We start from the raw sequence: 13,229 nt of genomic DNA on the forward strand, positions 1-13,229 counted from the left end.
TGTTTTCAAAACAATGAAACTGAATTCCCTGAAAATATTAATGGAAAATATTAGTGGAAGAAAGGGAGAGGGAAAAAAATATGTCCTAAAGTTGATTTCTGACTTCTGTGCAATGGATAATAGTGTGGATTATAGGCTGTATGTGGAAACATGGGCAACTGTGGCTAAATGAGCCTCTCCATGCATATCCTTCCTTTCTTCCTCTCTCCAAAGTGCAGAAAATTGTTTAAACTATGAGAACCCCATCACAGTGATGCTTTGTTTTGAAGGGCTTTCAATGACTTGGCCAAAACAAAAGTAAATAAATTATCTAGGCAATAGAATATACTTAGACAAATAGTGTTTGAAATTATAGATTATTTTTGAGTATGACAGTTCTATTTGGTAGCATTTTGAGAAGATTATTTTATGTTTGTTTATTTAGCTCAAAATGGAGGTAATGAGTTTAAATATATGGCCAGCTGACTTATGTTGGGCAGATTTTGAAAAAAATGAGACAGAATCTTCAAACTTAGGAATCCTGATGATAAATATTTAGTCTTTCCCATATGAAACCATTGGATCTGGTAAATATACATTTTTTAAAAATACGTGCTTGGATATTTCTAAAAAGTCAGGTCCTCAGTTTTGGTGGTAAGAATATTATCTGAATTGTCACTGACCATACTAGTTAACTAAATGTAAAGCAAACAAGCAATGGAATAGAAACAGAAGTTCTTTTCATGAAGAAAGATGTCATAAACCTGACGACCTGGTTTCGAGTATTTGTCAGTCTACAGATATTCTCAGACATGTAATGCTGTAGTATATATATGTGTGTGTGTGTGTATATATATATGTATATATATGTATATATGTGTGTGTGTGTATATATATATATATATATATGGCATGTTTGCACATGGCTGCTGAGAGAAGGGAGCCAGGACTTGCCTATGAATCCTGTGCTTTTTTAAAATTGAAGTAAATTTGACTTACTATGTTGTGATAGTTACAGGTATACAGAAAATAGATTTGGTTTTATATGTATAATATATATATATGTATACATACACACACATATGCATTTATGTGTACATTTATATATGTATATATATATATGTATATTTTCAGATTCTTTTCTGAAAGATACTGAGAATAGTTCCCTGTGCTATAGGTAGGTCTTTGTTTTTTATCTATTTTATATGTAGTTGTGTGTATATGTTAATTCAAACTCCTAATTTATTTTACTCATTGCCTTATCTTTAATTTCAAAAATTCACTGGAGAACTGGGTCATTCGTACACTCTTCCTTCTGACTGAAAGACTCTCATACTAAACATCTTTGACTTAATAGATCTATGTATAGGTCTCATCCTAAATGCCATTTCTAGGTTTCAAAAAAAAAAAAAAAAAAACCCACAATACTTCCTTGATTCTATCTGCTTGGCCTTGTATTTCTAATGTTCTACCACAATACTTATCAAATGTCAGCATTGTTCTTGTTGTTGTTTTCTCTCTTGCCAACTAGACTCTAAGAGAGATTGGGTCTGTCTGAGTCACTACTGTAGTCCTAGCTGCTGTGTTTCTGAGGGAAATATTTCTGATGTAATTCAGTGAGAAACTTTCTGATTAGGAAAGAAATCTCAACTTTGGTCCTATGTCTTCCATGCTGTGATGTATAAGACTCATTAACACCTAAATTTATGAATCTTTAAAGAAAGGCCTAACCATTTTTTATTTTGTTGTGTTTTGTTTTTTTAGGACTGTACCCATGGCATACGGAAATTCCCAGGCTGGGGGTTGAATCAGAGCTGCAACTGCAGGCCTCTATCACAGCCAAAGCAACAGTGGATCCAAGCCGTGTCTATGACCTACACCACATCTTATGGCAATGCCTGATCCTTGACCCACTGGACGAGGCCAGGGATCAAACCCACTTTCTCATGGATACTAGTTGGTTTCATTTCTGCTGAGCCACAACAGAAATTCCAAACCTAAACATTTTTGATAACTCTGTGCTTATTTTTTCCTTTGTTTCTTTGATTTCTGTTGTGATCAAAATAATATTTATAGGCAACCTTAGAGACTTCTCTAAAATATGAGCATAGTAGCCAATAGATAAGACAAGATAAAGAGAAAATATTGAAAAAATGTAAGGTAAAACTCAGAAATAAAGTTCAAATACCATCTTGCTCTATGTAATTGCTGCAAGTAGGTCTCAAATTTAATACTGAACTTTGTACTGGACAAAGCAAAGGGCACTACCCATTTTGTTATAAAATGACCAGTGTTCATAAGGTCAAAATCATTTTGTTTGTTCACTAAAGGACAAGAGCAAGACAAATATTTTTTTTTTATAAAATGCTGTGTTCTATAGACAGGCTAGTGGTAAGTTTCATATAGTTGTTTATTCTTGGTGTCACTTGGTGAAAACTTAAACTATAATAGCAGAGTCTGCTGTATAATGGCTCTTCAAAAAGGAAAATCCTCATAGTCGGTCTGAACTCCCCAGCTCATAATTTTTGCTAATGGTACATTGAAATGACCCAGCTCAAAAATAAAATTGTATTATTGGCAGTCAATTCTGATAAAATCATTCAACCTGGAAGTCTTTGAATTTGAGGTTAGAGTAACTAAAAAGCTAGCTGCAAAAATTCAAGAAAACATTGGGGTTCGGGTAGTGTCTTACAGATCCATTATTCATCTATAAGTATCATGATAGTATTTATAATAAATTTCATTGGAATAATGCATAGTGCAATCAATTTAAGTGAATTCACTTGTGTGCTTAACAAACACCCTTGTATTCAATTCCTTATCTACCCTTCCTCAAAAAAAAAAAAAAAAAAAAAAAAAAAGAGGATATAAACCGAAGGAAGGGAATTTATAATGGAAATGTTGTATGCTAAGTCTACTTACTCATTGTGTGTATTACTTAGAAAAAAACCCTGAGGTAGGAAACATGATTCCGTCATTTCTCCAGTGAGTGTCGTTTCTGTGGGCTTTATCTGTCATGAGTATCCTGCTAACCCAAAGGTGATTTTAGGGAATTTTCAAGGGTAATTTTCAGTGTTTATCTCATTCTCTTGCTTGATGATTCTAGATCCTTATCCTCAAGAAAGATACAAGCCCATGTGTACATGTAGGAGAGGCAGTGTGGCTTATGGATAAGCAAATGCTAGGGTGTCAAAAAGACCTGAATTTGGAGTTCCTATTGTGGCTCAGCGGAAACGAATCTGGCTAGCATCCATGAGGATGCGAGATGGATCCCTGGTCTCACTCAGTAGGTCAGGGATCTGGTGTTGCCATAAGCTGTGGTGTAGTTCACAGACATGGCTTGGAACCTGCATTGCTGTGGCTGTGGCATAGGCAGCTGTAGATTTGATTTGACTGCTTCCCTGGAAACTTCCATATGCCATGGGTACAGCCCTAAAAAGCAAAAACAAACATAAAACAAAAATAAAACCCTGAATTTGAATAATGGGCTCCATCACTTCTGTGATGTACAACTTTTGGTACATGATTGAACTTTCCAAGCCTCAGATTCCTCATGTGGGGATGATCAGGTTGATAAAATAAATAAGACCATGTATGTGGAACACAATACCCCATAATATCTAATTCTAAATATTCCATATTAATTTCCTGTTAATCATTAGTTTCAAACTAATTGCTTGAGTTTGAAAGTTTGAACATAACTAGAGTGACAGATATATTAACATTCAGTTATAAATTGAAGGACATATATGTGTGTGTATATATATATGTACACACACAATACATATATATATAGTGTATGTACATATATATGCATATGAAATAGAAGAATTGCTGTCCTTGATGATATTCTTCCATCATATAATAAGCATAACAAGTAATGAAAGTGAACTATTCAAGTTTTCCTATGTATGTTTGGTGTGTGTGTGTTCGAGAGAGCATGAGCATAAGCTCAATGTTGTTTCTATGTACTGCTAGGCAGGCTCCAAGGAGTTACTTCCATTCTATCTAAACAGTTTGACTTTGAAGATTGTGATTTTTATTCTTTATAAATATAAGAGTTTCATCCTTTAAAATGCTCCAGGCTTAAGTACTGAAGCAAAGGCTATGTGCAAACTAGAGCCTAAAGTGTCTCCGCCACGCACATAGTCATAGAACATGGGGTGAGTCCTTGTTTGTCAAACTGTGATAGAACAAATGAAGAAATGATGTCAGGGAGTTCCCATCGTGGCTCAGTAGTTAACAAATTTAACTAGAATCCATGAAGATGCAGGTTTGATCCCTGGCCTATCACAGTTGTGTTAAGAATGTGGAGTTGCTGTGAGCTGTGGTATAGGTTGCAGATGTGGCTGGCATTGCTGTGGCTGTGATGTAGACCAGCAGCTGTAGCTCTGATTCAACCCCTAGCCTGGGAACTTCCATATGCCACAGGTATGGCCCTAAAAAACAAACAAACCGAAAATCAATGATGTCAGAGAAAAGAAGCCATCCTTCCTCAGGAGGCCATCTAATTTGTCTGGGACATGAAAGGCTATGTACAGTTTCTCTCAACTGTCAGAGGAAACCTCAATAATTCTCCTCTTATGTACAGTCATGGGAGATTTAAATATGCATGGATGCTGTTCTTTGTTGAATTTTCAGAGAGGACTGTAATATGATTTTCTCAGATGATGAGATTTTTGTAAGATATTTATATCTGCATAAATTGCCCTGTTTATTTGAATGGATGCACATGCAATGTCAACAAGAGCAATTTATTGCTTAATATCACAGAGAATGAGAGAATATTCACTCCCAGTGTGCTTTAAAGTGCAGGTCAACATAATAAACTCACTGGCGTAAATTAGACATAAAGACTCCCTTTTCTAAGTGAGGGTCAAAATAAATGCTTATGATTGCATACTATAATAATATATTCTAGATCTTTTGAACAAAATTTTGGTCAAGGATTTTGAGTAAGGACATCACATATAACTCTTTTAGTTTTCCAATTTCCAGAAGTATCCCTTGTTCACTGCTTCACAACAGGATACAAATAGTAGAGATTTGTTACTGCCATGGTATCATGAGTCGTGTCAACTTTTCAAAACCAGAAAGAATATTTGAACTACCTTTTGGTATTTCATGCCAAGCACTTAATATAGTTATTTTGGTTGCCTCATAAAGTAATTATCATTATTAGAAAAACTCTACAACTTCTTTTTAATTAATACTCTGTCTTGACATAAAATATTGTTTATTAGAAAAGCTCGGTGAAGATTAATCGACAAAGAGTAACTGTTATTCAGCTCTTCATTTATTTAGACCTCAGGAACAAGTTGAATTTATTCATTTTGGAATTGTCTTCTCATTAGAGAATGCTTTTCTCTTCTCTCCTTTATGGATGCAAGGACACAGCCATCTAACCCAGTCTTGGCAAATCAGACATACACACCATAGATGAATCAAGAGCTAGGGACACAAAGAAGCAGGAGCAATGGAAAATCCATTTTGTTGATAGCAGCAGCAAAGATACCCGGTGTTCCAGGAGTGTGCTGTCAATCTTCCCCATGTTACTGTAGCCTCTATGAGGTAAAGGACTTTGCCTCGTGCCCTTATCACAATTTTTGGCATTTAGAAGGCATTCAGTAAATTTATGTTATGGGAAAGAGAAAAGGAAGGAGAAGTTGTATTTTTTCCCCTTTGCCTTTTAGGGGGAAAAAAAAGCATGTAGAGGAAGCTGTTATGATATAAAATTTTGTGACTTATGGATCACAAAAATTTGTATATTAGATCTGTTTGCTCTGGTTTTTCACAGCAATCTCCACCCTGAATCCAGTCCATTCTTCCCTATTACTGTCCCTACAAAAATATCCAGCAGTACCAGGCAACAAGGCTATCATGCACAGTAACACCATCTATGTTTCTGCATTAAACTTGAGGATTTTACAGTATTTTTGCCTCTGATACATCATCATAGTGAATGTAGAAAACTAAGAGATATTTTAATATCTAAATGGCATGTGTCCTTAATGTTTTGTGGTCCCAGTTTAAATTCAGGTATTTGATAAGGATTTAATTTCAAAACACAACATCACAAGAACTCTTATAATATCATTTGTTTTCATTTGTGCTTAAAACTAAACTATAAGCTCCTCAAGAGAAAAGTTTAATATTATATTATATTTTATTTTTTGGACCCTCATTGGTTAGCACATTTGAGATTTTAACTCATCCTTGCTTTGTTAGCACATCTTGGGTATCATTATCATTACAGTTACTTTAGTTCTGAGCCCTATTTTATTCACTAAGATCATAGCTACAGTTATGCATACTTCCAGACTAGCCCCTCCATTCAGTTATGATGATAATCTTTCTAAAAAAAAAATAAAGTCATTGTATTTTCTGTTCCTGGTTTCCCTTACCCCAGAGGTTTAAGTGAAAGATATCTAGCATGACATATAGGTCCTTTCTGCTCTGGTGTCTGATTTAATTACCAAACTCACTCAATCCACTGACTGTCATCTTTATTTCCCGCCTCAACTCCCCCATCCATACATACACGCCTTGTCCCATGGCAGTCATCTTTCTGTGGGTTTCAGGATATTCTGTGACTTTGTTAATACCTTGCTTTCTGCCTAGACTACCAACGAACTGCAGTTTAATTTTGTAAAACTTAATATCTTGAAAAAAACTCTTTCTGACTTCATGGCCCTATTTTGGATCACATGTGTATATCTGTCTTTTTTAATAGCACAACATTTTAAAATCCCTCTCATGAATAAATTCATGGAGAGTGACCAGTTGCACAAGTCTTGAAGAGTGAATGAGTCTGCATATCACTGTAGACCTAAAAGTCTAGCTCTTCATGCTCCCAGCCTCCCTTGAAGCTATGACACAGCCATGTAACTCAGTCTTGGCTAATCAGACATACCCAGAAATAGCCACCATAAATGAATAAGGAGCTCAGGACACAAAGAAGCAAGAGCAATGGAAAAACCATTTTGGGGACAGCAACAGCAGAGATATCCATGTACCAGGGGTAGATGTGGTACCCAGCCTGAGCTGGCAGTTGTACATAGTGTGATCTCCAATTTCCCATTGTCTAGAGTAGCAGCTGCAGTGCCCCTGCTGATTTGGTTCTGTGGTACTTTCTTAGCTTTGATTCTGATAAAAGTCTCATGATTCTTTGTTTCAATTCTTTTTTTTTTTTTTTGTCTTTTGTGTTTTTAGGGCTGCACCTGCAGCATATGGAGGTTCCCAGGCTAGGGGTCCAATCAGAGCTGTGCTGCAGGCCTACGCTGCAGCCAAATCAATGCCAGATCTGAGCTGGATCTGCAACCTACACCACAGCTCATGGCAACACTGGATCCATAATCCACTGAGCAAGGCCAGGGACTGAACCCGCAACCTCATGGCTCCTAGCCAGATTAGTTTCCATTGCTCCACGACGGGAACTCCTCAACTCATTTTTTGACTTTGGTCTCCTGGCTTCTCCAGTGATTCTGTAGGTTACCTGGAATAATTTAAATATACGCTTTTCTACTTACTCCAGAGAGACTTTACTTCAGTTGCTTGGCTTTTACGTTCTGGTAGTTCCGTAACACCTTGTACATAAATATCATGAAATTTAGTCATTGTAATCACTGTAATCTATCTAATTATCCTCTCCTGTTTTAAAGTATTTTTTTCCTTCCTGTTTTATTGAGAGATAATGGATATACAGCACTGTGGAAGTCTAAAGTGGGCAGCATTAAGAACTGACTTAGAGGAGTTATCACTGTGGCACAGCAGGTTAAGGATCCATTGTCCCTGCTGCTGTGGTGTAGGTAGGTCCCAGCTGTGGCTCATATTCAGTCCCTTGCCTGGGAACTTCCGTATGCTGCAAGTGCATCCAAAAAAATAAATAAATAAAAAAGATTGACAGATTGACATCCATCATCTCATATAGATACAGAATTAAAGAAAACTGAAAGAAAATCATTGAGACAAAAACTTAGAATTTTTAGGACATAGCATAATTGAATTTGTGCATGTTGTATATTACATGCCTAGTATTTATGTATCTGATAACTGAAAGTTTGTACCTTTTGACTGCCTTCATCCAGTTGCTGTCTTTTCTGCCTAGAGAAGATCTTAGTAGTTGTTGGAAGGCTGGTTTAGTGTTGTTGAATTCTCTTAGCTTTTGCTTATCTGTGAAGGTTTTGATTTCTCCTTCAAATCTGAATGAGAGCCTTGCTGGGTAGAGTAATCTTGGTTGGAGGTTTTTAACTTTCATCATGTTAAGTATATCATGCCACTCCCTTCTGGCCTGCAGAGTTTCTGCTGAAAAATCAGCCAATAACCTTAGTGGGGTTCCCTTGTATGTCATTTGTTTCTTTTCCCTCGCTGCATTCAATATTTTATCTTTGTCTTAATTTTGGTCAGTTTGATTAATATGTGTCTCGGTGTGTTCCTCCTTGGGTTTATTTTATATGGTACTCGTTGCACTTCCTGGATTTGAGTGAGTTGTTCCTTTCCCATGTTAGGGAAGTTTTTGGCTATTATCTCTTGGAATATTTTTTCCATCCCCTTCTCTCTCTCTCTTCTCCTTCTGGCACCCCTATAATACGGATGTTGGTGCATTTAATGTTGTCCCAGAGTTCTCTGAGACTCTCTTCATTGGTTTGCAATCTTTTTTCTCTTTTCTGTTCTGCATCTGTAATTTCTACTAATCTGTCGTCCACCTTGCTTATTTGTTCTTCTGCCTCCTGTATTCTGCTGTTAGCTGCTTCTAGTGAATTTTTTATTTGTTATTGTATTTTATATCTCTTAAGTTTTATATCTTGTATCTCTTTGCTCAGTGTTTCCTATAAGTTATCCATCTTTGCCTCCAGTTTATTTCCAATATCTTGTATCATCTTCAGCATCAACAGTCTAAAATCTTTTTCCTGGAGGCTGAGAATCTCCTGATCACTTAGCTGATTTTCTGGGGTTTTTCCTTTCTCCCTCATCTGAGTTATAGTTCTCTGTCTTTTCATTTTTATACGTTTTTGGTGTGGTGACCTTTTTACTGATAATAGATTGTAGCCTCACTTACTTCTGGTGTCTGTCGCCCTTGTGGCTGAAGTCCATATGGGGGCTTTCTGTAGGCTTCCTGATGGCAGGGACTGATGCCTGCCCCCATAGGTGGAGCCAATTCTAATGGGGCTTAGTCTCTGGATAGGATTAGAGGTGGCTGTGTCCCTGGGGTGTATTTAGGTAGCCTGTTTACTGAGGGGTGAGGCTGTGATCCCACTTGGATTGTTGTTCGCCCTGGGGCTTCTCAGCACTGATGGGTAGGGCCAGATTTTCCCAAAATGGCCACCTCCAGAGAAAGGCAGGGGGTGCTGAATATTCCTGATATCTTTGCTTCTAATATCCTTCCCTCACAACAAGCCACATTCACCCCTGTTTTCCCAGGAGGTCCTCTAGGAACTGCAGTCAGGTTTGACTCAGATTCCCATGGAGACTTTGCTTTGCCCTGAGACCCAGTGCACATGAAAGTCTGTGTGCACCTTTTAAGGATGGGGTCTCTGTTTCCCCCAGTCCTGTGGAGCTCCTGCACACAGGCCCCACTGGCCTTTAATGCCAAATGCTCCAGGGGCTCTTTCTCCCAGTGCCAGATCCCCACATGTGGGAGTTTGATGTGGGGCTCAGAACTCTCACTCCTGTAGGTGAGTCTCTGTGAACCAGTTAGTTTCGAGTCTGTGGGGCTTCCCACCCCAGAGGTATGGGGTTGTTTATATCATGAAATCACCCCTTCTACCTCTTGATGTGTCCTCTTTATCTTCTGGAGTAGGATATCTTTTTTAAGGTTTCTGATCCATTTGGTTGAAGATTACTCAGCCTTTAGTTGTGAATTTTGTTGTTTTTAGGAGAGAAGTTGAGCTCCAGTCCTCCTGTTCCACCATCTTAATCCCATTGACTGCCTTCATCCAGTTCGCCCTCCCTTCACCCCTTGCCTCTTATAACCACAGAATTGACCTCTTTTTCTATGAGTTTATTTCTTTGTATTTGAAATATAACTGACCTACAATACTGTGTTAATTCCTGTTACACAATGTAGTTATTCAATATTTCTACATATTTCAAAATGGTCACCATGATAATAAGTCTGGTTATCTATATCACCACACAAAGATATTATACAGTTGTCAACTAGATTCCCCACACTGTACGTTTCATACCCATGATTTATTTTGTTTCAGAATGTAAGTTTATTGAGGACAGGGACTATGTTGGTTTTTACTTTCAATATTCTGTATTTAGAATAATGTCTAACAAAGATTAGGTTCAATAAATGCACACTAAATTTTAAAATATTCTATTAATAATATAAGAGGTGATTACAGCAAAGTAGTGGTTGGCATAGTAAAACTGTTGGAGGTTTTTCCAGTTTTGGTTTTCTAAAAATTATCATTAATCGTCTGTAATAAACTGACATTATAGGAGAAATATGGGGTAAGAAATATGATGATATGCCTTGTACTCATATAATGCATGTTGGAGTTTTTTCTTTGGGTAATGTAGTCTTCCAGGATAATAATGATAACAAATAATTGTAGCAGTAACACCAAAAAAGCCTAAAAAGTATCTGCTTCCTAAGAGTAGAAATATGTAAGTAGAGCAGTGAACCCTGCCTTGTGAAGGCTACTGCAAAGGAGAATTCTGGAAGAAAGCACATGGTTAGCTAAACCATTAAGGAAGAAGTTAACAGACAAGAGTGCCCCAAATAGAGTAGTGAGTGATATTTTTAGGGAAAGAGAGTCATGTTTAAAAATCCAAAATAAAATTGTTTAATGGTATTTAGGAATGTAAATTGCATGATGAATAGCATCACTGTGACATTTTTTTTGACCGAAATTACTGGATGGAAAGTGCTCTTCCACCCAACATGAAAACAATTGCAGAAAATGCTTTGGCTTTTTAGCTGAGAACTTGTGGTTCTGGTCCTGACTCTTAAGGTAACTGACTGGGAGCCAGCATCCTGCTGCTCTGGTTTGCAAAGTCATCATAGGTTTAATGAGAAAAATAGTCTCTCTTGGTTCAGAGAATTCTCAATCCATACATATTGCACTGCTTACAAAGAATGGGTTTCATCCAGACAATAGGGCTTCATTGTTGATGTGGGACTAACATGGGTTCCAACATAATGTTTTTTGCTACATGAAGAATAGACAATGAAAAAGCATATCTCAGCATTTTACTATCATCTCCTCTGCCTAACTTCATTGCACGTGAGCAACATGGGAAGATGCGAAAAGATTGGAAGGTAAAATGAACCCTTCTTTATTCATTAACTCAGGTATGATTGCCATGTTGCTAAGGTGAAAAGGGACATGGGATTCTGGCATTGAGGTTAAAGATGCAGTGAAAAAGGAACATAGGTCATCTTTTAATATTGGAATAGAGACTCAAATATAGAGAATTCTTTTTTTTTTTTTTTTTTTTGCCATTTCTTGGGCCGCTCCTGTGGCATGTGGAGGTTCCCAGGCTAGGGGTCGAATCGGAGCTGTAGCCACTGGCCTACGCCAGAGCCACAGCAACGTGGGATCCGAGCCACGTCTGCGACCTACACCACAGCTCACGGCAATGCCGGATCCTTGACCCACTGAGCAAGGGCAGGGATCGAACCCGCAACCTCATGGTTCCTAGTCGGATTCGTTAACCACTGCGCCACGATGGGAACTCCGAGAATTCTTTTAAACAATAGGAATTTCTTGGTCAGTTTAGTAGGTGGGGAGAGAATCATTGTTCTGGGGTAGCTTACTTTAGAGAGTAATCATGCTTTTGTAATAGTTATGATTATACTACTAATCTTAAAAGGCAGAAAGTTTGATCTCTTCTTCCTATTTATTGACATTGCATTTACTCTTCAAGTGAAGCTTTAATTTTCTCGTCATTACAAAAATGTTCATTAGAACAGATTCCCATTTTTGAATCTCATAGGCTTTGGTAAATATCAGCAAGAGAGATAAATTTGAGTCAAAAAAATATTGGAAGGCTCTTAGCTTATAGAACTGGAGGGAACTATATAAAACCTTTGTTTCAGTGCTTATGCTACATGACTATGTTTTGCTTGTGGGAACGAAGGACACCTTGATTTTGAGTTCCATTAAGGTTGTGCACACTGAGGAAGAGGTTATTTCCCAATGTAATTTCAGCACTCTAACAGAAATTGGGATAGTCACAGTCTTAACAATGCTGTTTTTGGCTGCCTGTGCTAAAGTGTTTGGCTCCATTGGAATAGGTGAGTACAAACAGCCACATCAAAAAATGCCATTCCACAGAGGCAAGTAGGTAGGCACTAGAATTAGTCAAACGGATAGTCGATAAATAGGCAGGTACTCCAGATCAAGAAATATTAAATTAATATTTGGTTCCTTAGAAAATGTTTATCTGACTTCGACTCTTTCCTAAATTGTTTTGTATTTTGAACAACTCAAGGTGTATAAATGTAGCCCCTTTGAGACTTGCTCAGAGGGATCTGTTTACCTCTTATTTGGCAAATGGATCGTTGCTGTTAAATCTTTTAAGAGATTATAGGAAACTCTCCAAAGCCCTACATTAATTGCATTAGCACTCCTCAGGCAAACTGCAGACAAATAGATGATCAAGATCTCTGGTAGTAATTGTAGCCACCCTTAAAACATACTCCATGACTGACTTTGAAATACTTTGACCTATTCCCAATTCTTCACATTTCTTGTTCCTTTTTTGGCTGGATGCCATAAATAGCAAGCACTTAGAACTCATTGCCAATACTCACTAGATGGTATTATTCCATTGTATTAGTATTTTAGAATTGGCATTAATTATCAAGCAAGCTCATTTTTAAGCAAATGCATGGAATTTGATAATTAGCTCTTTCAGTTTTTTTGGTGGGGTATTTAAGATATTGAATATATAAAATTATATCATCTGCAAACAAAGACTGTTTTATTTATTTTGTTATAATTGGGATACCTTTTGTTTCTCATTCTTTGTTGCTCTGATTAATATTTCCAGTGCTGTAAGAGTAATGTACTAAATAGGTATCGTGAGAGTAGGCAAGTTCATCTTTTTCCCGATTGTAGAGGAAACCCTTTCAATCTTTCATTGTTGGGTATGATGGTAATTGTGGGTTGGTCACACACGGCCTTTATTTGGTTGAGGTACATTCCTTCTGTACCAAATTTGTTGATTTTTGATCATGAAATAATCCACTATTTTGTCAGATGCTATTTCTGCATCTGCTGAGGTGATCATAT

The 13,229-nt window shown here is 37.2% G+C and overlaps 1 protein-coding gene across 21 annotated transcripts in view; it reads left to right on the forward strand.

Moving 5' to 3' along the window:
• The window catches only part of GRM7 (glutamate metabotropic receptor 7), an 894,437-nt gene that overhangs the window by 287,705 nt on the left and 593,503 nt on the right, over positions 1–13,229 (forward strand). The gene's annotated exons all lie outside the window — the stretch shown is intronic.

This window comes from Sus scrofa, chromosome 13 (genome assembly GCF_054392235.1).
Source record: "Sus scrofa isolate SSC_HxYL_T2T_F1_AM1 chromosome 13, Sscrofa_HxYL_maternal_Yorkshire_Landrace_v2.0, whole genome shotgun sequence".
In the NCBI taxonomy this organism is placed as follows: Eukaryota; Metazoa; Chordata; class Mammalia; order Artiodactyla; family Suidae; genus Sus; species Sus scrofa.